The 25,289-nt window shown below is 48.3% G+C and overlaps 1 protein-coding gene across 8 annotated transcripts in view; it reads left to right on the top strand.

Moving 5' to 3' along the window:
- ZBTB7C (zinc finger and BTB domain containing 7C) overlaps window positions 1-25,289 on the top strand; it is a 401,190-nt gene that overhangs the window by 97,124 nt on the left and 278,777 nt on the right. The window contains exon 1 of one of the 8 annotated variants that reach the window (XM_049902324.1): window positions 2,179-2,797. The exons of the other annotated variants lie outside the window; for them this stretch is intronic. The gene's annotated coding sequence lies outside the window, so the exon portion shown is untranslated. Of the gene's footprint in view, window positions 1-2,178; window positions 2,798-25,289 lie in introns of those variants that run through there. 8 annotated transcript variants of the gene reach the window in all.

Here is a 25,289-nt window from a genome sequence, read left to right as displayed (position 1 = left end):
AACAGAGATTTATTTTCTCACAGTTTATTGAGAGGCTAGAAGTCCAAATTCAGGGTGCAGGCTCTAGGGCAAGGCTTTCTCTCTCTGTCAGCTCTGGGGGAAGGTCCTTGTGTTTTTGAGCTTCCTCCTGGGCGATCTTCATTCTCTCCACTCATCTCTGCTTGCTTGGTTCGTTGGTTAATCTCTTCTATCTCAAAAGAGATTGACTTAACAATTGGCATAATAAAATCTATTAACAAAACATTCTGCATCCCACTTTGAAGAGTGGCATCTGGCGTCTTAAACGCTAGCAAGCAGCCATCTAAGATGCATCAATTGGTCTCAACCCACCTGGATCAAAGGAGAATGAAGAACACCAAGGACACAAGGTGATTACGAGCCCAAGAGACAGAAAGGGCCACATGAACCAGCGACTACATCATCCTGAGACCAGAAGGACTAGATGGTGCCCGGCTACAACCGATGACTGCCCTGACAGGGAACACAACAGAGAACCCCTGAGGGAGCAGGAGATCAGTGGGATGCAGACCCCAAATTCTCATAAGACCAGACTTAATGGTCTGATTGAGACTGGAAGGACCCCGGTGGTCATGGCCCTCAGACCTTCTGTTGCCCCAGGACAGGAACTATTCCCAAAGCCAACTCTTCAGACATGGATTGGACTGGACAATGGGTTGGAGAGGGATGCTGGTGAGGAGTGAGCTTCTTGGATCAGGTGGACGCTTGAGACTAGGTTGGCATCTTCTGCCTGGAGGGGAGATGAGAGGGCGGAGGGGATTAGAAGCTGGCGAAAAGGATACGAAAAGAGAGAGTGGAGGGAGAGAGCAGTCTGTCTCATTAGGGGGAGAGTAATTGGGAGTGTGTAGCAAGGTATATATCGGTTTTGTGTGAGAGACTGACTTGATTTGTAAACTTTCACTTAAAGCACAATAAAAATTATTAAAAAAAAAAAGGAAAGGGAAGCAAGCAGAGTTGGGGACCTCATACCACCAAAAAAGAAGCACTGGGAGCAGAACGCATCCTTTAGACCTGGGTTTCTGTGTGGAGAAACTCCTAGTGCAGGGGAAAATTGTCCAGAAAGACTTTCCTCCAGAGCCAGCATAGAGAAAGCCTTCCAATGGAGCTGACACCCTAAATTTGGACTTCTAGCCTACTAGACTGTGAGAAAATAAATTTCTCTTTGTTAAAGCCAAAAAAAAAAAAGATTGACTTAAGACATACCCTACACTAATACTGTCTCATTAACGTAACAAATAAAACCCATTCGCAAATGGGATTATAATCACAGGTATACCAAAACCAAACCAGACCCGTTGCCGTGGAGTCAATTCTGGCCCATAGCCAGAGTAGTACTGCCCCAAAGGGTTTTCTAGAAGCAGCTGATAGATTTGAACTGCCGACCTTTTGGTTAGAGCCTGAGCTCTTAACCACTACACCACCAGGGCTCCGACCACAGGTTTAGGGGTTAGGATTTACAACACATACTTTGAAAGTGGGGGACACAATTCAGTTCTTAATGGGCCCCAAAATGTCAGTGGTTGAGAAACCCGGCTATAGAGTTTATAGAGGGCCCTGGGCAGATTGAGTCCACTAGAAACTGGTTGATGAAGGGAGCAGAATGGAAGAAGGGCAGGAGGTGTCTAGCGAGCTCACATCTAGGGGAAATGACCTCTCTTGTTTGGGGCAGTGGAAGGATGGAGGCCTGGAGATGGAGTTTACAGGCAGCTGGGAGTCAAAGTAGCTGCTTGGAGCAAAGGGAAAATAGAATGGGGCAACCAGCTCAGCTGTGGATGGGCCTTGGGGAATGAGGCTGATTTCTCGGAGTGGGTGGTGTCTTTGCCAGAACCTTACGGGCATCAGCACCCACCTACTCATTTCCCAAAGAGGCTCCAGCTCATTGGAGATTTGGGGGCATTGACAGGGCGAGTTGCCCCTGGCTGGGACAGGTCGAATGCAGTCTGCGCAATAGATCCCATCTGGCTCTGTGAGCAGGCTGCCGGTTCCGGCTGCTCTTGGGAGGTGTGAGGACTCAGGGTAAGTGTAAATCACACTCCATTCAGTTCCCCCACCCCCAGCCTGGCACCATTTTCACCTTGGGAAAGTAATAAAAATGCATTCCAGGTCCTCATCCTAAAGGAGGAAGGGTGGGGAGCTGGGCGGGGGGGCCGGCCCCGTGTAGCCTGGATGAAGCGTATCTGAGCCGCAAGGCTTTCCTGGCCTTAGAAGCAGCCCTGGGCCCTGGAAGCTGATGGTCCGGGGTATCTGCTCCACTGCTCCAGGCCTGGGGGACAACCTTGCAGAAAGCCCTAGGCCCCAGCCCACTCTGTAAGTTAGATGGGGGTTCGCCCTGCCCTGCACAGCCCCTGCCTGCCTGGGTGCTCCAGCTGGCGACTGACCTGGCCCAGCCAAGGCACCTCACCTCCAGGGAGATGACCCTCAGCTGCATGCAGGATGCACCAGCAGGGCTTCTTGGCAGAAATAGGCTGTGTGGCAAGTGTGCAGTGGAGAGGCCAGTGGGCATCGAACACCTGTAAGCGGAGGGGACTGGGAGCTAGACCTGGCCACAGAGTGGGGTCCTCTGTCCTGGCTGCACTGGGCATCACTTGGGATGCTTTGAGAAAATTTCTACACCCAGGCTGCACCCAGACCTATTCCATGGTAGTCTCTGGGGTGGGACTCAGGCACCAGTAATTTTCCATTTCCCAGGTGATTTCCATGGGCAGCCAAGGTGGAAAACTACTGACTTAAAACCTACTTGGACTCGGACAATCTGGCCACCCTGAGCCCTATAATGAAGGTACCAGGGGAACTCTAGGTGGTGTGCAGGGGAGGGCCCAGTCATGGAGAGGATAAGAGGGGGCTAGCAGACCCTGGATGGGGAGGGAATGTCACCCCTCCGACTGCACAGGTGTCCAAGGTTCCTCTGGGGCTCTGGGTTTCGGGTCAGTTTGGCTGTAAGAGGATTTGGAAAAGAGCTGGGGACCAAGGATACTGGCTGCCTGGAACCAGGGCCTGAGACTACCACCACATCCCTGGCAGGGACACCTGTCCCCACACCCCCCAGGTGAGGGGAGGGAGCAGGAAGTATACATTGGGATTATACCTCTGATGTTCAGTTGATGGTAGATTTTGTTCCAAGGTTGTTCAGACATGGGTCTGGTCTTTGCTGCCAGACTGGGAGCCCCCAAGAGCAGCAGTCATCCAGAACTGGACCACTTCTTATCTCAGGTGCTAGCCACTGTCACGGCTCACCTATATTGTGTGGCCTCTGGATTAGCCATCCAGCCTCTTTCCCCAACAGTCTTAGTGTGGCAGCCAGAGGATGCTTTAAATTGTGAGTCAGGTCCATTTCCTCCTCTTCTCAGAACCTTCCAGTGTTTCCCACCTCACTCAGAGGGAAAGACAAGTCTTCACAGTGGCCTGCAAGTCCAACTTTCCCCTCCAGACCTCATACCACTTTTCTCCTGGCTTGAATGCATTGGCCTTGCCTCTATTCTCATACCTCCAGGCATGCTCCGGGCCTTTGCGTTGGCTATTCCCTCCACCTAGAAGCTCCTTGGACCCTCAAAAATCTGCATGGCCCACCCCCTCCCTTTCTTTAGGTCTTTGCTTGAATGCCACTTTCTCTCGGTGACCTGACCACCCCACTTTCTGTCTCCCATGACTGGTTTATTTCACTCTGTAGCTCTTATATACTGGCACGCTATGTATTTTGATTACTATCTTCCTATACTAGAATGCTCACTCGTCTGTGCCAAGAAATTTGGAAGCCAGCTTCCTGGCCAACTGACTGGAAGAGATCCATATTTATGCCTATTCCCAAGAAAGGTGATCCAACCGAATGAAGAAATTATTGAACAGTATATTTTATCATTAATATCACATGCAAGCAAAATTTTGCTGAAGATCATTCAAAAGTGACTGACTGCAGCAGTATATCAACAGGGAACTGCCAGAAATTCAGGTCAGATTCAGAAGAGGATGTGGAACCAGGGATATCATTGCTGATGTCAGATCCTGGCTGAAAGCAGAGAATACCAGAAAAATATTTACCTGTGTTTTATTGACAATGCTAAGGCAGTCAACTATGTGAATCATAACAAATTATGGGTAACATTGTGGAGAATGAGAATTCCACAACACTTAATTGTGCTCATGGGGAATCTGTACATGGATCAAGAGGCAGTAGTTTGAACAGAACAAGGGGATACTGCATGGTTTAAAGTCAGGAAAGGTGTACATCAGGGTTGTATCCTTTTGCTATACTTATTCAATCTGTATGCTGAGCAAGTAATCCAAGAAGCTGGACCATATGAAGAAGAACAGGGGCATCAGGATTAGAGGAAAACTCATTAACAACCTGCATTATGCAGATAACACAACCTTGTTTGCTGAAAGTGAAGAGGACTTGAAACACTTACCGATGAAGATCAAAGACCACAGCCTTCAGTATGGATTACACCTCAACATAAAGAAAAGAAAAATCCTCACAACTGGACTAACAAGCAACATCATGATAAACAGAGAAAAGATTGAGGTTGGTCAAGGATTTCATTTTACTTGGATCCACAAACACCCATGGAAGCAGCAGTCAAGAAATCAAAAGATGCATTGCATTGAGCAAATCGGCTGCAAGAGTTCTCTTTAAAGTGTTAAAAAGCAAAAATGCCACCTTGAAGACTAAGGTGCGCCTAACCCAAGCCGTGGTGTTCTCAGTCGCCTCATATGCATGGGAAAGCTGGACAATGAATAAAGAAGACTGAAGGGAACTGAGGCCTTTGAGTTGTGGTTCTGGAGAAGAATATTGAATATACCGTGGACAGCCAAAAGAACAAACAAATCTGTCTTGAAAGAAGTACAAGCAGAATGCTACTTAGAAGCAAGAATGGCAAGACTACGTCTCACATACTTTGGACATGTTGTCAAGGAGGGATCAGTTCCTGGAGAAGGACAACATGCTTGGTAAATTGGAGGGTCAGCCAAAAAAAGGAAGACCCTCGACAAGATGGATTGGCACAGTGGCTGCAACAATGGGCTGAAGCATGGTAACAATAGTGAGGATGGTGCAGGACTGGGCCGTGTTTCATCCTGTTGTTCATAGGATCACTATGAGTCAAAACCGACTTGACAGCACCTAACAAGAATACTAGAATGCCAAGCCCTCGTGGCACAGTGATTAAGAGCTTGGCTGCTAACAAAAAGGTCTGCAGTTTGAATCCACCAGGTGCTCCTTGGAAACTCTATGGGGCAGTTCTCCTCTGTCCTTTAGGGTTGCTATGAGTCTGGGTGGACTCAGTGGCAACAGGTTTGGTTTTTTATACTAGAATGGGCACTCCCAGAGGGTGTTTTTTTTCCCCCCAATCTATTGTATTTGCTGATGTAAACCCAGAGCTTAAAAATGGTGTCTATGTATGATCTGCTTTTAATTTAATTATGTGCTTGTTTTTAGTTAGTTTCAATAACGTAGTACTCATCCAAAGGGCACATCACGCAAAACAAAGCTAGAATCTTGACAAAAACCTACATCCGCACAGAGGATCCTGCCTGTGCCTCCCCCTGTCTCCCCTCCCACTGGAGACAACCATCTTCCTTAATCCTATGTTTATCATCCCTCTGCTTTTCTTTTTATCTAGTTTTATTGCATTTATATGTATTCCTAAAATACGCATTTTTATTATAGTTACTTTTCATCTTCTTCAAAGCATAAAATGTTACATATAAGCTTTCAGAATCCTTTCACTTCATATTATATTGCTAAGACCCTTCTACATTGTTTTATGTGCTGTGGTTCATTCTTTTCAACTGCAGAAAATATTTGTGGAACGAATGTTCAACTTTATGCCCCCCACTGCCAAGTTCATAATGATAACAGCTAACACCTATCAAGTATTTCCTTTCTGCAAGGCACTGCTTAGCTGGATTATCGACCCCATTTAATAGATGAGGAAACTTAGGCACAGGAGGTAAGCACCTGGCTCAAGGCCACACCCAAACGGCTAGAAGGGAAAATCCAGGATTTGAACCTGTGTACTGCCTTACTCTCCATGTGGGAGACCTGGGTTCCGTTCCTGGCCAATGAACTTCGTGTGCAGTCACTCATCTGTCAGTGGAGGCTTGTGTGTTGATATGATGTTGAACAGGTTTCAGCAGAGCTGCCAGACTAAGACCAGGAATAAAGGCCTGGCAATCTACTGCCAAAAACCAGCCAGTGAAAACTCTGTGGATCACAATGGTTTGATCCGAAACTAATAATGAGGAAGGTGCAGGACTGGGCAGTGATTCTTTCCATTGTGTATGGGGTTGCCAAGAGTGTGGTCCAGAGGCCTTGCTCCTAGCACTGTACCACACTGTCTCTGAGTGAACAAATGAGTGCGCTAACGCGCATGCTTACAATGACTGCCAGCCCTATGGAACCCCACTGAATGGCTCTCTGATGGAAATCGAGGTTCACAATACACACACACACACACACACACACTCATTTGGGCATTCTGGAATTGCTCACAAATGCTTGTTAATTGACAGAAAATTTATAGTAGGAGAAATAGACCTTGCCTTCTGATGCTTGCCAGGATCTGTCTGTCTCTCTCTGCCTGTCTCCTCTTTATTAAGATAAAATGCCAGCTGGGCCTGGTGCTTAAAGGGCACGGGGGCTCAGAAATCACCTCAATAGACTGAGCCCTTTGGCTTGGCTCCCAGGGGATGAGGGGAGGGGAGCAAGCTGGGGCCACATCCTTGATCCTTGGGAAGATGAGGTCTGCTCATGAAGGATGGGTTTCTGTCCCTCCACCTAGAGCCCAGGGCACTGTAGGGAACTTCACTCAGCAAAGCTGGGCATGTGGTGACCAGCATGGGCAAGGGCTGACCCTGCCAGGGCCTTTAGCCATCAACCGCTCCCTGTTGGCACTGGGAGCACCCCGTCAAAGATGAGACTCTTTCTTTACATTGGGACAAATGGACATGATGGGCACTGGACAGCTGGGCACAGAATGGAGCCAACAACAGACATTAGAATAACTGGCCCTACCCCGGGGGACATGCAGCAGGGCAGAGGCCAGGCAAGTAAATGAACAGTGTGGTGGGTTTGGTCCCAAGCCCAGTGTTGGCTCGAGTGAGCCAGGTGGGCACAGGGAGGACTCGGCCTCAGATTTTATCCTTCCCGTGTGTGAAATGACCACCCACCATGCCAGCACTTGCCTGGTCTGCTGCAGAACTCATCCAGAAGGGGCTGCCTGGGACTTGTCTCATCCACCAGCCTGGGGAAGTCCAAAGGGGCCTCCCTAGGAAGCCAGATGCTTGAGAATCAACAGGGTGGGCCTGGAGCATGAGGCCTTGTGGGCTGGGGCCAGAAGTGCTGCACCGAGGGTGGGAGAGCTGAAGGGGAGTTGGACACGTGAAGCAGGTGGTTCCAGACCAGCCGGTGGGAGGAGGAGGAGGAAAGGAAGAAAGTGTGATGCTTTTTCAGCAAGAGACATGCTGTGCTTGCTGATATCAATAGGGGGCGGCAGAGAGCAGAATTCTAATGGCTGGGCCTCCCAGCCCTCAGTTTCCCCTAAGCACGTGTTGTGGCACTGGTGAGGGGGGAGGTGGTTATTGCTGTGTGTACGGTGTCACCATGGGTCAGAATCTACTTGATCGCAACTAACAACAACATGCACGTAAGTAGGACCACCTGAGGATGGGAGGTAGGGACTTCTCCAGAAGAGGGGAAGGACTGATTGAGCTCGGTGTGAGCTCTCTCAGCCTGGTTACACATTAGAATTGTCCCTGGGAACTTACAAAATTCTGATAAACCAAACCCGTTGCCGTCGAGTCGATTCCGATTCACAGCCCTTGTCTATCCTAGACCAACTGAGCATCTCTGGCCAAGGACCCCGGGGGTCTGTATGTTTTAAAGCCCCCCAGGGGGATTCTTCTGTTCAGCTGGGATTGAGAACCACCAGGTCAGACACTCCTCTGTTTGAGTACTGTCTTTTCCCCTTAGGGGCTGTAGGATGTGGGGATATCTGACTTACACTTCCTGTAAAATGAGATGATAATAGTATATGCATTGGAGGGTGGCTGGGAGATACTGTGTCCAAAGCTTGGCAGGTGCCTGACTTCCAGAAGGAACCTGTACAATCAGCTGATAACACCTGGACACACTCTGTGCTTTGCAAATGAGCTCTGGACCTGGCATCCTCAGAGTAAGTACTGATGGGTCCTTAGAGGACGTAGAACTTTTGGGGAGACGTTTTGTTTCTGGAAACTGAGGACTGGATGAAGCTGCCTAGACGACCAGGTCAAAATGGAAAGCACTGCCTTGTACCAGAGACTCAAGTCAGGGACTAGCTGCTTCACCAAAGGCCTTAGCCTTGGTTGTGATGTCCAGTGGGTCAGTGTCTTGACTAAACCAGCTGAAGGACAGCCGACATTTGTTGAATGTCTCGCAAGTGCCAGATGTGTTCACATTTATTATTTCACACAATCCTCATGGCAACCATGTCTGATGGACAAGTATGTCCCCATTTTACAGGAGGAGAAACTGAGACCCAGAGGTATCTGGTAGCTTGCTCAAGATCACGTAGGAGAACCAGGTCCTTTGACTTTTTAGCATACCACAGGGGCCTTCCTGCTATCATAGCCCATGTTCTCCTTCTCAGGCTGGGGGGTAGGGCAGGGGGTAGATGAGGTCTGGGCTCCTCAAAGCCCCATGCTCTGACTTAGTCAACTCCGGTTCCTAAACCTATACATGGAACGGTCATTCTTTACAAAGTTCTTTGTTTTTTTAAAATTTCCTCTGTTTATCTTCTGTGAAGATTTTTAGTAACGTTCTTTTGAAAATTCCAATTCTACACCGTGTGTAAGGCAGGGAAAAAATGAGTAAGGCAGTGCTCTGTGGAAATTCAGTCAGATGCTAGGTCACCAGGGGCAAGGATGGGGAGCAGCGAAAACTGCTGTCTCCCTGGGGCCTGGGCTGAGCCCCTAGGTTTGTAAATTGACATTAAAGCCTGTCCTCCATCTGTAAGGCCTGTCCCCAAGTCCTTGTTTATAAACATTCCATTTTGTATCCTGCTTTAGGGGGACATGAAGCTAATTGAGACCCTTGAGTGCCAGAACTGGACAAGGCCATTGAGTTCACCCAGTCCGGAGGTTTTCAGAGAGTCGGGTGGGGCAGGGGTGGGGTTCAGACATCACAGCGCTCTTGGAGTGGTGGATCCATCCATCCATGTCCATTAGGAGCTGCCATTCCTGATGGGCGTGTGGGGCTTGGGGCTGAACACAGGTCCCAGCCTCCATCCTTACCTCCCACATTGTCTAAAATGAAGAAACGGAGGCCCAAAGCAGGAACTGATTTTCTGGGGGAGTTCCAGGTAGCAAAGCTTAGGACCCCTGAGTCTAGGACAGTGCTCTTTGCATTTAACTGGGGCACAGGATGAGGGTCAGGTGGAGGGGGGGCGAGGGGCAGGGAGAGAAGTCAATGTGATGACCCTGGATGTCAGTGAGCCCCGGTGCTGATGAGCTTCACCCCATTGTGAATCCAAGCCTGTGAAACCTCAAGTTTGCTCTCCTCACCAGATCACAGAGAACCTTCTGTTATTTTCCCTGTGCCCTGTAGGGATTTTGAATTTTTAGAAACCCCTCAGTCCTGGGAGCCTAATTCACTACTGGTTTGCAATTTACCCCCAGCAAACGTCCAGCTGTTGGTAAGTGGCTGGTGCTTCTCTCAAAGTCAGCTCCGCAGGTACTGGCTTTTATGCAGAAGTCGCTGTGTTCTGACTCAGCTGGCTTCTGAAATCCCACACATCACCTCCCAACTCTAATTGGTGCTCTTGTAGGTATTCACCGGGCAGCCTGAGAAGAGAGCCGGAGAGGCCTGCATGTTCGTGGTCACCATGCCCTCCACGCGAGGGCTCCTTTCATCCCAAGGAGCTATGCAGACCCTAGGCGCGGAGGGGAGCTGAGGGAAATTGTGCCCGTTAACCGCCTAGCTCAGGACTCCCCTGCTGGCTGCACACAATGCCTGCCTGCTGGTTTGTGAAGTCCCCTGAGAATGGCTCATTAAAGATGAAAGCCCGAGTCAGGGCAGGCACCTTGGGCGGCCTGCAGCCTACAACCTTATCTCAGCTGTCAGTGGTCCCCTCATCTCCCAGGAGTGGGCTGGCCTGGAGGGGAGGGGGCAACCATGAGGTCTTCCTCTCCTTGTCACCAGGGAAGCTCAGCTGGAGACACCTTCCTGAATGGGCTTTCTGGAAGGGCTGGGTCTCAGACCTAGTGGGGACCCTGTCCCGCTCATACCTGCCACTTCCCAGCGCCCCCTGCACTAGTTCCAGAAGCTCTTCGAACACTTGGCCGTTATTGGCGATGATCACACTCACTTGTCCCCTTTCAGGGCTCTCCAGAGCCCCTCTTTCTCCCCCTTCACTGGGTTTCCATAGGTAGGGTTGCCAGATAAAACATAAGACACCCAGTTAAAATTGAATTTCAGATAAACAATGATTAATTTTTTTTTAGTATAAATATGCCCCATACGGTATTTGGGTCATACTTGTACTAAAAAGTTAAATGTCATTTATCTGAAATTCAAATTTAACTGGGCATCGTATATTTTTATTTGCTAAATGTGGCAACCCCATTCACAGGGAAATCTCCCCACAACAGGGCTGGGCCCCAGAGGAGTGACATCTGTGTTCTGTGGCTTCTGCCCTCTACAGGATCACCTCTACTTACTGATGTCACAAACCCTTGAAGGCCACCAGAGGCTCTAGCTCAGTGCTTCTCAAACGCTAATGTGCCTATGATTCACCCAGAGATCGTAATAAAACACTAAAATGCAGGTCTGGGGCAGGGCTGAGAGTCTACATTTCTAACAAGTTCCCTGGTTTAGCAAGGAAACAGAGCAGACCGAACATCAGAATTACCAGAAACGGAGGACGAGGCTTTTGAAAACACTGCAATATCGGGCTCACCCCACAAATCCTGATTTGATTTGTCTGGGGCAGGGCCCAAGCTTGATACTTTTAAAAGCCTTCTAAAAACCCAAATCCACAAACCCATTGCCACTGAGTCAGTCCCAACTCATGGCAACCCCATGTGTTACATGGAGGACTTTCCTGGCTATAATCTCCAGGCCACTCTTCCTCAGCACTGCTGGGTGGGTTCAAACCCCTAATCATTAGGTTAGTAGTTGAGTGCAAACAATTTGAGCCACTTACGGACCTTAAAGGAGCCTTGGTGGCACTGTGGTTATCATGGATTGAATCATGTCCCCCCAAAAATGTGTGTATCAATTTGGCTGGGCCATGATTCCCAGTATTGTGTGATTGTCCTCCATTTTGTGATCGTAATTTTATGTTAAAGAGGATTACAGTGGGATTTTAACACCCTTACTAAGGTCACATCCCTGATCCAATGTAAAAGGAGTTTGCCTGGGTTGTGGCCTGCACCACCTTTTATCTTAGGAGAGATGAAAGGGAAGCAAGCAGAGAGTTGGGGACCTCATACCACCAAGAAAGAAGCACTGGGAGCAGAGCAGGTCCTTTGGACTCGAGGGGGTTCCTGCACAGAGAAGCTCCTAGTCCAGGGGAAGATTGACAAGAAGGACCTTCCTCTGGAGCCAACAGAGAGAGAAAGGCTTCCTCTAGAGCTGATGCCCTGAATTTGAACTTCTTCTAGCCTACTAAAAAAAAGTGAGAAAATAAATTTCTCTTTGTTAAAACCATCCACTTGTGGTATTTATCCTACAGCAGCACTAGATGACTGAGACGGTGGTTAAAGCGCTCAGCTGCTAACCATCAACGTCATCAATTCGAACCTACCAGCCGCTCTGTGGGAGAAGAATGTGGGCAGTCTGCCTCCGGCAAGATTTACAGCCTTGGAAACCCTATGGGGCAGTTCTGCTGTGTCCTGTACAGGCATTAGGAGTTGGCATCAATTCAATGGCAGTGAGTTTTTGGAAGGACCTTAAAAGCTTTCTATATGATTCTAATTCGCAGGCAGGCAGAAGAACCACTGTCCTAGGCTCTTCCTCAGCAACTTCCCTCTGCTTGTGCTGGCCTGAAGCGTTGGGTTTTGCTAGATACAGGGTGGAGCTTTTCCACAATGCCGGGGCTATCCTGTTCATGTGAATGGTGCCCCCCTGGGGCTGGGCAGCCCAGCCACAGCTGGCCTGGTAAACAGAAAGCCTAGCTTTGAATTCACTTACTGAGTACTGTTTGATCTTGGAAAAGTCACTTAACCTCTCTGAGCTTCAGATCCGCATTTATAAAGGGATGAGGGAGTGGTAACTATGACAAAAGGAGGATCACATGAACCATGTGTGCAAGAGCTTCTAGGATCTATAAAGAGCTGTAGAAATGTCAAGTGAGATGATGACAGTTGGAATCCAGTGAAGAAGCTACGTCAAGCCTCTGTGGTCAGGAAAGGTCAAACGGAATCAGTGAACACTTACTGAGCAACCCTACCATGTGGCACCCTGGAGCCTTGTTCACCACAGCCCCAGCACCTAACCCAACACTATAGCATTATGTGTGACACAAGGTAGGCACTCAGAACTAGGGCTTCTAACCAGTACATTCCAGGTTCGAACCCCTGCTGAGAGTTTGCATTTCTAACAAGTTCTCAGGTGATGCTAATGATGCAGGTTAGGGACCAGTTCTGAGAACCACTAGTAGAGCCAACCAAACCCACTGCTGTCGAGTCGATTCCGACTCATAGCGACCCTAGAGGACAGAGTAGAACTGCCCTGTAGAGCTTCCAAGGAATGCCTGGTGGATTCAAACTGCCGACCTTTGGGTTAGCAGCCGTAGCCCTTAACTACTACACCACCAGGGTTTCCACTAGTAGAGCAGTGGTTCTCAAAATTTATTACACTTAAGAATCACCTGAGGATCTTGTTAAACTATAGATTTTGAGTCAATATATCTGGGGTAGAAATGCAAATTCTCAGCAGGGGTTTCAACTGTCCCTGAAGCTTGGGGGTGGATGAGCTCCTAGGGACAGGGCAGGCGAGATGACTAAGGCTGACTCGACTAAGCACTTACTGTGTGTCAGGCTCCCTGCAAGGCGCTTTATTTACTCAATCCTCATAACATTGCTGTGAGGTAGGTACTATTATTATCTGTTCTTCGTAAGGGGAAACTGAGGGCACAAGACAGTTTAAGTAGCTTGCCAGTTGCCATAGCTAGAAAACAGCAGAGCCGCGGTTTTAACCTAGGCAGTCTGGCTCTAGAAACTATGTTTGTAAGCACAGCCCTTTACTGCCTTTCATCAATAAAGAGCCAAAACCAAACCTATTGCCATCGAGTGGATTCCGACTCATAGTGACCCTATAGGACAGAGTAGAACTGCCTCAAAGGGTTTCCAAGGTTGTAAATCTTTATGAGAGCAGACTGCCTCATCTTTCTCCCCAGAGCAGCTGGTGGGTTCGAACTGCTGACCTTTCGTTAGCAGCTGAGCACTTAACCACTGCACCACCAGGGTTCCTTAATAAAGAGCTACATGGTTATTAAATAAACAAAAAAGCAAACCCAAAACCCCTTGCCATCTAGTCAATTCTGACTCACAGCGACACTACAGGACACGAGGACTGCCCCATGGGTTTCCTAAGGGATGGATTCAAACGCCCAACCTTTTGATTAGCAGCCATAGCTCTTAACCATTGTGCCACCAGAGCTCTGCCTGGGTATTAAACCATAACAAGTTGTGGTGGTGTGGTAGGACCAGGGAAGCTCTGGTGGCATTGTGGTTAAGGGCTATGGCTGTTAACCGAAAGGTTGGCAGTTTGAATCCACCAGGAGCTCCTTGGAAACCCTGTGGGCCAGTTCTGCTCTGTCCCATAGGGTCACTATGAGTCAGAATTGACCCAGCGGCAATGGGTTTGGGATTTTTTTTTTGTTTGTTTGGTGTGACCAGGACGGGAACCTGACCTGCTAGGGCAGGGCCGATGGTAGATGAACACCTTAAAGAGACCCCTAAAACAAAACAAAAAACTTGCCATGGAGTGGAGGAGTTGCTGGTGGATTTGAACTGCTGACCAAAAGCCCCCAAAGCCATAGCTCTTAACCATTGTGCCACCAGGGAAAGAGAGCCAGGCGGGGAAGTTGGCCAGTAGGTTGCAAGGCACAGGGAGAGGACTGGGGCTCTGGGATGCAGCCCAGGCCTGGGCATGTGACCCAGGCACGCCCCACAGCTCCATCAGTAACCACTGAGCAAGGGTCGGCTGGATGTGCTGATGAAGGTCAGGGTGTGGGCCCTCATAAGGATGTCACAACTGACTTTAGATAGGAGGAAACCATTTTGCTGTCCTTGAGACGTGAATAGAAACTGGACTGGCAGATGGGTGGTAAACGGCGTCCTAAGCAGGCAAAGAACATCAGCAAAAGTACAGAGGTTCCTGCCTTCATCTGAAAGAGTAGCTGATGGTAGGATTTCAGGAATCAAAATAGGCTTCCTGGGGAGAAATATTTAACTTACGTTTCTACCATCAGCCATACATGCTTTTGGATCCCCATTGCTCCTAGGGTTTCCTTGTACAAGGTAAGACCACAGATTTGGTGTCAGACATATGTTGGTTTGAGTCCCATCCCAGCCACTGAATAGCTCTGTGTTCTTGGGCCAGTTAGTCTACTTCTCTGAACCTCAATTTTTTCATCTGTAAAATGGGGCTAATACTAGTACCTTCTTCATATAATTGTGAAAATGAGATAATATAAGTTGCTTGGCATGTAGTAACCACTCATTAAAGGTGGTGTTGGTTGTTGTTGCTGCTGTTATTATTAGAAAAGACCAGGATTTCTCAACCTTGGCACTACATATTTCCATTTTGGGATGGATAATTCTTGGTTGTGGGAGGCTGTTGTGTGTTGTGTGTGCACTGTAGTGTGTTTAGCAGCATCCACTCTATGCCGGTAGCAGCCCCCTTCCCGAGTTGGTGACAAGTAAAAATGTCTCCAGACATTGCCAAGTGCCTCCAATTGAGAACCACTGCCTGTGGTAGACCCTGGCTGCCTTTTGGGCAAAAAAGCTGAATTTTACTCATTCGTTCATTTTCACTTATTCATTCAACAAATACTTGTTGTCTTATCCAGTCGTATCAGCATAGCAGGTGCTGTGTGCCAGGTCCTAGGTGATACAGTGGTAAGACAGAGCATGTGCCCTCAAGTGGCTCCCACCAAGGTGATAGCATGGGGTAAAAACTAGAGAGCAGGCATCCATAGCACTGTGTATGTCACCTTGCGGAGCACATGGTGCTGTGGGAACATGAAGGAGCAGTGCTTGACCCTGGGTTCATCACTGGGGGCAGGGGGACATGGAGTGTGGTCAGAGATACCACAGTATTTACCCTAGTGGCCTGCAGGTGCCAGAAATCCCCCCAGTTACTGTTGCTGACTGAATATATCTGGGAATGGTTGGCAAAGACTGCACAGGACATAATTTACTGTCCAAATGGGCTGAAAGGATGTGCCCTGATTTATCACACTGAGGGCAGTTGCTTTTTGTAGGCACTTGGAGCCAGGCAGCCAGGGGCCTGCTGATGTGTCTGTTAGAAGGCCAATAATGTAGAAAACAAGTGACTTTATTAGGTCACTCCACAAAGAGAAGGCTGCTGCTCCCAGCCCGAGTTGCTAGTGGGACGAGCTCCCACCTCAAACTCCCTGAAGCCGGAGAGAAGGAGCCCATGGGCTTTGAGGCTGACTGCTGAGAAAGCGTCATGAAAGAAAACTGAGGAAAGCACTTTGCCTGCCCAGGCCTGTGGGCTTGGGTGACAGTGCCTTTCCTGGGCCCGCTGAAATAAGGCTGCTTGCCGTCCTTTGGAGAAAAACAAAAATAGAGAAAAGTCTTTCTCTCATTCTTTTTTCTAAGCGCTGGAAAGAAAAGAAGGCTGTGTGTTCCCACAGCAGCCTTTCTTTGGAAGTCTTGGACATGGCTCTTTTTTCAACTTGAATCCACTTCTTACATTTCTGGTTTTAAAATCCAGACATATAAGAACAGTCCAGAAAACAAAGTGTAAGGAATGGTTTTCACTTGCTCAGAAGGAGTGGCAAGAAATGAAAGCTGCTAAAATCAAAACAAAACAAACAAAAGAAACCGTGTTACTATTATTAACACAGGTAGTCCAGTTCAATTGCTGTTGATTCTGTCCCTATGTGTGTCAGAGTAGAACTGGGCTCCAGAGGGTTTTCAATGGCTGATTTTTTAGAAGTAGCTTGCCAGGCCTTTCTTCCAAGGTACCTCTTCATAGACTCGAATCTCCAACCTTTTGGTTAGCAGCTGAGTGCTTTAACCATTTATACCACCCAAGAACTCTGATAATATTATCAACAGTGATTAAAAAAGACAATGATCATGAAAAGTTTCAACCAATGTTTGGGTGCCTACTGCTAACCAAAAGGTCATCAGTTCAGATCCACTAGCCACTTCTTGGAAACCCTATGAGGCAGTTCTACTCTATCTTGTGGGGTTGCTGTAAGTTGGAACCAACTTGATGGTACCTAACAACAACAACAATTGCATGCTAGGCACTTTGTTTGCAACTCTTACCAGATCTTTGAAAGATAGGTCTCACTATCTCCATTTCATAGTTGGGAAGCCAAATCCTGAAGTTACCCAACCAGCACGGGCAAAGCCAGGAGTCACATCTTGGTCTGACAAAAAATGAGAAAAATAAGCAGGATGTCGTGAGCTTATGTTTCATAAAATTACATTTATTCTTTTTAAAGTGTTGTCCTTCATTCTGCAACTTATGTTCTTCCTACATTTTTGGTAATAAGATGTACTATCTTTTATGATAAGGAGCCCTGGTGGCGCAGTGGTTAAGTGCTCAGCTGCTAAATGAAAGCTTGGCAGTTGGAACCCGCCCAGTGGCTCCAGGGGAGAAAGACTTGGCGATCTGCTTCCCCAAGAAAACCCCGTGGAGGGTTCTACTCTGTCACATAGGGTCACTATGAGTTGGAATGGTCTCAACAGCACAACAACAATGGCATCTTTTATGATAACTATGGAAATAGATGTTGGCCACATGAAAATTTGTTAACCCTGCCCCCTCAAAAAAATAAAATGTATGTTACAGGTCAGTGGAATAGCCTAAGTGTGCTAACTCCTTTGTGAATTGGATGACAGAAGCAAACCCTGCTTCCATGGTCTGTGGAGAGCAGCCACTGTCCCTGCTTCTGTGAAGCTCTGCCTTTATTAACTTCTGGCTAAGGGTTGTGGATTTGTCAGAAAGGGAGAGTGAGAAGGAGGAGAGGACAGGAAAAATGGTAAGTGACAACCCTTAGGGCAGCAGTGGTTTTTTTAAGAAAAGATGGTAATTCTGTGGAAAATTGCTGGAAAAGAGAGTGCAGTCCAAGTAGGCACATGCAAATTGTATGCAAATCATGCAGGCCTTCCTATTTCATCACCTGGATGTAGCCCTTGGGAAAATGCTAATGGAGACTAGTGGTCTCCATCAAGCCTTTCATGATTTCCATGCTTCTCTGACCCTAATTAAAGAGTATCTTCCCAGCAGTGTAGGGTTCCAGTGATTGTTATTTACATACCCTCTCCAGAATCTCATGGTGGGTGGGGTAAGGGCCATGGCTGGAGACCTGGCCTGGAAGGCTCTGGAATCCTCAGGTTGGCTTCACCTTCTGTAAGGTTCCCGAGGTCCCAGCCCAGTCTCACCCTAAGGGAAGGGACTGCTTGGAGCATTGATTCTCAAACTTGGTGCATCAGAATCAATTGGAGGGCTCGTTAAAACACAGATTGCCAAATCCTACCTGGAGTTCTCTATTCTGTAGATCTGGGGTGAGGCTCAAGGATTTCCATTTCAGTGAGTTCCAGGTGATGCCAGTGCTGCTTGAGCACGACCGAATTAGAGAGCCGCTGGCCTAGAGCAAACAGGGCTACTCAGACTGTGGTCCCCTAGTGTGGTTACCAGGCCCTGACAGGGCATGATGCCGAAGCACGTGGTCTTTCTCTATTAGTTCATTTTCATTGTATTTTAGAAAAGTATTGGTCCACGACGGTTTGACCACAGATAGTGGTTTGGGAACTCCAGCCTAGGGGGCCCAGCCAAGAGGGAGAATTGGAACACCCACCCGGACTCTGGTCAGGCTGGATATATAGTAGCACTGCCCCCAGAAGGTGTTTGGAAACATGTGGTGGTGGGGGGGAGGGGTGGGAGAGGTAGGGTGGGGGGGGTGGTGTTTTTTATTGTCACAATGACTTGGTGGGGGGCTGGCATTTAATGGCTGAGGGCTGGGTGTAGCATGACAAAAAATTGCCCTGCCCTAAATCATCCTCATTGAGGAACAATAGCTGGGGAAGGGAGGCACTGAGAAGCTGGCCTAACTCCAGACCCCCTGCTCACCCACAAGAGTGAGGGGTGAGAGGAGAGGAAGAGGGTAGAAATGGAGGAGGCTTGTCAGGACTGGCTCACAGACTGTGGACAATGGGCGCGCCTTTGTGTGTTCAGAGTAACCTCGTGTGTGTGTGTGTGTGTGTGTGTGGCTTTGCATTGGTGACGTGGGTACCTGTGTGGCTGGGACATTGCTGGTGGCTGTTTTTCATTTATGAATGTCTTCCTGCTTTATGCGGAACCAGTTATACGAAAGCTCCAGTGTAGGTTGGGGGGGAGTGTTGAAGTTAGTTCCTTTGAAAAAGGATTAATTATAGGAGCCCCTGCTACATAAAAAAAGTACCAAAAATGTGATCTGGACAGCCATTTTGTATAACGTGAGGGATACCTGCTCTCATAAAGGAAGGTGGTAGAATGAAAGGTGGTGCGATTTTAGAAGGCTCTAAATCCAAAAACCAAATCCATTGGCGTGGAGTCGATTCTGACTCATAGTGACCCTACAGGACAGAGTAGAACTGCCCCATAGGGTTTCCAAGGAATGGCTGGTGGATTTGAACTGCCAACCTTTTGGTTAGCAGCCCTAGCTCTTAAATGCTGTGCCCTACAAGACAGAGTAGAACTGCCCCATAGGGTTTTGAAGGCTGTTATCTTTATGGAACCAGACTGCCACATCTTTCTCCTGAGGAATGGCTGGTGGGTTTGAACTGCCAATCTTTTGGTTAGCAGCAGAGCACCTAACCACTCTACTGCCAGGGCCCCACTTAGAAGGCCCTAAACCCGTTGCCACCAAGTGGATTCCAACTCGTAGAGACCCTTTAGTGACTCTATAGGACAGCAGACTGCCACATCTTTCTCCTGAGGAGTGGCTGGTGGGTTCGAATTGCTGACCTCTCGGTTAGCAGCCTAGCTTTTAGCCACTAGGGCTCCTAGAATGTTCTAATGGCAGTAAATGCCACAGTAATAAGCACTCAGTTGTAAGGGCATGAAAGTCTGAAACTTGGCAGCCTGTTTCGGCACTTGCCCTCACCAGCCCCGGGCCTGGGCAAGTCTCTTTTCAGCCAGGAAAGTCCTGTGATTCCGACCTGCCACCTTTGTAGACTCTGTTTTGACATTTTATGGTGACAGTGTGAGAAATAATTAGTTGACTTGTGCCTTGGGGATATGAGGCCACTGGCTCTTCACACTCAGAGTCAGTGTCCTAGCAGGCAGATCCTGGAAGGGGGGTAGCATTCATCAACCCCTCATTTTTATAATGGTGGAAACTGAGGCCCTGGAGGCCCCTAATGTGCCCCAAGTCAAGCTTGTGTTAAGGCAGGCATCGGCCTATTGTTGGAGGCTTACCATTTAATTAATGGGATTTGGAGCAATTACAGGGACAGTAAAGCCCTTCGTTTGTTTCTTGTGCCAGGCCTGAGATTCCTGAGGAGGGCAGGGTGGAGGGAGGTGGTAAGAAGGTGGCAGATAGTTGGCAAATACCACTTGCCAGGCCTGCTCCGCAGAACGCTGGTTCCCATGTTATACTGTGTGCCTCAAAGGATTCCGGGGCAAAGGGCCTATGTGCCCTAGGTGCCCCACCGACTACTCCTGTGGGGCCAGTTCTTGTTGGTGTCTAATGCTGTGCTGTAAAGAGCCTGCCTTCCTGCTTTGTTTGGCAGTGAACTAGCAAACCCCAACTCGGAAATCAGCATGGCATAAAGGGTTGGCATCTGTTTGGAATGAAGGGTCCTAGGCTCTACCTGGACCCTTCTTGCTGGGCCCATGCTGAATGTTCACTCGGGGAGAGGAGAAGGAAAGGGAGGGGAGTGTCATAAGGTCAGCTTCTCCCAGGTTTTGCAACTATATGGGATTATTCTTTGGAGCCAAGTAGCTTCCAGGTACCTGAAAGCTGGATCCTCCACTTATTCAACAAATATTGAGCAGCTATGATTTTCCAGTTTTTTTTTTTTTTTAATGATTTTCTAGCCACTGTGCTAACTGAGGATGCTAAAGAGAACAAAACAGAAAAAGATCCTGCTTCTAGGGAGCATACCCTAGCAAAGTAGCTGGTAACCTGAAAACTCTCCCTCCCTGTGGCCTGGAGCCTGGAAAATGGGGGTTAAATGGCCACTGTGGGGGTCAGAGGAAACCTTAGGAGCAGGGGTGGATTATCCAATAGGCAAGGTAAGCACGGTGATTACCAGATCATTTGTTGTGAACAATGTCACATTTTTTTCACCACATCAGAGATTCTACTTCTAGGTATGGCTGGCATCAGTCTCTCACCCAACCCCCTCAGCACTTTCCTACAGAGTCAGAGCCTCTTTTCAAATCTGTAGTCCCTGATATGGGATGGATGACCCAGTAAGCAAGGTAAGCACAGGCTTACTTGAGCTTACTAATCTGTAGTGAACAATTTGTTTGATGTGGTGAAACCCACGTGAAATTTTTTCTCTACAGATGATCTGGTGAGTAAGGTAAGCACCGTGCTTACCTTGTCTAATGGATAATCTGCCGCTGCTTAGGAGCCAGGAATACCAGCACAGGCTGAGGAGGGGGACCCTGGCAAGAGTTGCCCATCTATACACCCACTCAGGTAGGTGTCTATGCAACAGAGGGCGCTGGCCACCCTTTAAACAGATTTCTTGCTAAAATGTGATTTTGAGATGTTGCCAGCATAGGTACTGTGTTCACTTCTGAATTTCTGTTTGAAATTAATGTTTGTTCACAGAAATTTTAAGTTGTAAAAATTTTGAGGTTGCAACCACAGTGACGCCCAGAGCTCAGGCTCTGGTTTTCTTCTTCCCAGAATGCTCACTGTATTTCTAAGAGTTTCTCTTCCAAAAGTTAGGTGAGCTGAGGCTACATAACATAATGGTTGGCTTTCTTAATGCTTTTTGTGGCTTATCCATGGTCGTGCATGCCACAGTGGCAGTGGTGCTTCAGTGGTAGAATTCTCCCCTTCCATGCAGGAGAGCAGGGTTCAATTCCTAGCTAATGCACCTCACGCGTAGCCACCACACATCTATTAGTGGAGGCTTGTATGTTGCTATGATGCTGAACAGCTTTCAGCTGAGCTTCCAGACCTTGACAGACTAGGAAGAAAGGCCTCTGGTGATCTATTTCAAAAAATCAGCCAGTGAAAACCCTGTGAATCAGAATGGTCCAATCCACAACCAATCATGGGGATGGTGCAGGACTGGGCAGTGTTTCATCCTGTTGCGTATGGACTTGTCATGAGTCGAGGGCAGTCTCGGTGGCTGCTAACACCACCACCACCACCACGTGCAGCCAGTGGGGCTGAGGGGACCTTGGATGAGTGATTTCAGCTTTCTGAGCCTGTTTCTCTATCTGTAAACAAAGAGTAATAATGTTAGCAAGCAAACCCTTAGGAGGTTGGAGCTTGGAGAGCTTGTGGTCAAGTGCCCTGTACACAGTGACTGTCTGTAACTCTCAGCATTTAGAATTTCCACTCATTTGGGCCTTAGCAATCCTATCTTACAACTAACAGTGCATTATAATTGGACATTTCCCTGTGTTCATCTTCCCTCTTGTCTGAGTTAACATAGTACCCAGGAGGGGTGTCACTTCCTCTTCTTTTACTGTGTCTCTCAGGGTGCTGGTCCATGCTCAACAGATACTCGGCAGATGGACTAATGTGCTGGTAAAGACAGCGTCTGAGCCGTACCTCCAAGGGTGAATAGTTAACTCACCTGCAATGCGGTCCCACCTCAGGTCTTTGAATTGGAACCCTTCCGTGCATGGCCAGTCCCACCAGAGTCACAGGTCCCCAACGGGTATTTAACCTTTCCATTTGGGAATGGTAGCTCTGGCCTCTTCCGATGGTCTCAGACGGTGATGGCCAGGTCACCCAGCAACAGCCACTCTGATAATTACATGGGCTTCCAATTGTTCACCACTTTACGTCCTCAAAGCAATTTCAGAATCAATTTGAGGTTTGACAGGGAGCTGGTGGGGGCCTTGCAGGCCTGGAGTGATGTGCTGGGTCTGGTTAGTGCTCGTTACAATTCTAGTGGCAGGCCCCACACACCTGGGGTTTAGGGGCACTCTCCTCTCTTGCAACTCAGGGAGAAAAATCAATCAATCAATCAATGAGAGCACACCTAATTAAAGGTAACAAAGTCTCTGGGCACCTCAGCCCTCCCTACAGCGTCAGGCCCATACAGCACTAGAAGGAAAACCAGCCTTGCCTCAAACAGGAGGAAAATGAATTCTCAGTGCCAGAAATCAAATCTAGCAAGGCTGCCTTTCTAAACAGCAGCTGCGTACCACATGCTGGTACATGGAGCTCCTTCTTAGTGCAGTCTGGAAACGTATTCAGACGGTTGCTCTGGACATTGGTGGGTCAGACAATTCCCTGCCTTCTCTGCAGGAGGCCTGGGTTCAATTGCTGGCCACTGCATCGCATGTGCAGCCACCACCCATCTGTCAGTGGAGGCTTGGGTGTTGCTGTGGTGCTGAATAGGTTTCAGTGGAGCTTCCAGACTAAACTGGACTAGGAAGAAAGGCCTGGTGATCTAGTTCTGAAAATCAGCCAATGAAAACCCTATGGATCAGAGTGGTCCAATCTGCAACTGATCATGGGGATGGTGCAGGACCAGGCAGCAGTTTGTTTCGTTCTGCGTGGGGTAGCTGTGAGTAAGGGGCCAACTTGATGGCAGCTAACAACTGGCCTCAGTAGAATAAATGCACTTGGAAAAAGGACTTGAGGCTACACCTGTTTTGTGAGTTTTGCAACTGGGACAAATAGTACACCATGGCCCTGGTGACCTGGACTAGAATGGCAGCAGCAGGCAGCCGGGCTCCTGCTCTGTGCTTGGAGGCTCCTGAACATGGAGAGTCTGCAGACTGGATGGTTAAGGTACGGCCTCGCAGCCAGATTGCCTCAGTTTGCTCCTGGTGCTGTACCCACCACCTGGGAAACCCAGGGCCAGTTGCTGCAAGAGCTTCATCTGCATCGTGGGGGATGGTCCTAGCTCCCACTTCTGGAATCTTTTAAGAATTACATGCGGTAACACGTGTTAAAGGCTGGGAACTGTAGCTGCCACAGAATAAAGTCTTGTTACTCTTACTACAGAACATGCCCTTAGCAAAGGAACTGTAAAGCTGCCTTTGACTTTTCAAAAAGTAAGAGTTTATTTTGGGTTTCACTTTGCAAAGGGATATGGAGGCCCAGAGGGGTGAGTGTTAACCCAAGTTCACAGAGCAAAGTGGAGCTAGGCCTGGAACAGAGGCCTCCTCGACGCCTGGAGTCAGGGGCAGGTGCCAGCTAAGTTGCAGAGTTTGACTTTGGTCTACTTGGCCTCCACTCAGCCTTATTGCTCCACTCTTCCCAGGCACCCTGAGCTCTGGTCTTCAACTTTCCTTCTAAGCCTTGCTCTGCAGTCTTCCACCCCTGTCTCTCTTTTCACACCCAAGGTAAACTCCAAACATCTCCCCTTCCAGAGTAGTTAGTATTTTGACAGGATCAATGCCTTATGCTATAGGAATGAACTTGTAGAGTGTCAGGAACCTGCTCGAGGGTTGGTGATGTGTTTGTGGAGGCAGAGAATACCTGCCTGGGCCTCTGGGATCATTCCACATGGCAGTCTGCCTCCTCAGCCTCTGCTTGCTGTGGCCCTGCCTTATAGATCCTTGGGATTAAAAGAAGTCTCCAGGTCGTTCGTGTGTGTGTGTGTGTGTGTGTGTGTGTGTGTGTGTGTGTGTAGGAGAATATGCTGGTGATTGTGAATTTGTGAACTTACTATCAGCTTTGGCTCTTTGCTTTTTGTTTGGGAAAGCAGTACCACTTGCTGTCGAGTGTGCCAGAGTAGAACTGTGCTCCATAAGGTTTTTAATGGCTGATTTTTGGAAGTAGATTGCCAGGCTGGTGGAATTGAACCTTCAGCCTTTCAGTTAGTCGCCAAGTGTATTAACCCATTTGCACCACCCAGGGTCTCCTTGGGAACCTTAGACCCAGATTATTAGGACTGGCTCATCTTCTTCCCCCTCCTCCAGTCTAACGAGAGATCAGATCAAGAGGCAAGACTGAAACAGCGATACCACTGGGCGTTGAGGTACCCAGAAGTCAAGAAATTCAAAGGTAAGATCTCCACAGCAAGTATAGGTTGTCCTTGCTGGACAGGTGCACATGAAAGCACACTCGGCAATGGGAACAGCGAGGGAGAGGGGAGGCTCTGAGGTTAAAGCTTTGGTAGCCTGATGTACCACGATGCTGCTTTAATTCTCCCTGTTCTTTCCTCACTCTTAGCACAACAGACACTAGTATTAGGGATTAAAAAACAAACAAACATAACCATTGCTGTCAAGTAGATTCTGACTCATGGCGACCCCATGTTTTACAGATTAGAACTTCTCCATAGGGTTTTCTTGGCTGTAATCTTTACAGAAGCGGATTGCCAGGCCTTTCTTCTGTGGACCACTGGGAGGGCTCAAACTGCCCACATTTCCATTAGTAGTCGCGTGCAAACTCTCTGTGCTACCCAGGGACCTTACCTTAATATCAGGGACTAAAAGCTTTAAATACCAGAGACTACGCTTGAAGTATGGGCTCTGGGATTGCAAAGGGAGCTGGTTTGTAAGGACTGCAGGCTGGAGGATGCACTGGCTGGTCCCATCTGAAGAAGAGTCCTGTGAATAAATGGTTCACGGGTGCTTGCTGGGTCCCGGACTCGGCCAGGACTGGTCTTGGCCACCAGCAGAACTGGAAGTCTGCTATGGAGTGTGGCTTCTCAGGAAAGGCCTTTGCGAAGGAGTATTCTGAGGACCTACCCTTTCTGTTTTTGGGTTCAAGTTCACATTTGCTTGTTTTTTTCTTGTACTTTAGATGAAGGTTTACAGGGCAAATTAGTTTCTAATTAAACAATTAATGCACATATTGTTTTGTGACTTTGGTTGCCACCCACACGACATGTCAACACTCTCCCCTTCAGGACCTTGGATTCCCTGTTATCAGCTTTCCTGTCCCGTCCTG

Source organism: Elephas maximus, chromosome 11, assembly GCF_024166365.1.
Source record: "Elephas maximus indicus isolate mEleMax1 chromosome 11, mEleMax1 primary haplotype, whole genome shotgun sequence".
Classification (NCBI taxonomy): domain Eukaryota; kingdom Metazoa; phylum Chordata; class Mammalia; order Proboscidea; family Elephantidae; genus Elephas; species Elephas maximus.
Note: the sequence above shows the minus strand (reverse complement) of the source record. Positions and strands in the feature narration are given on the sequence as shown.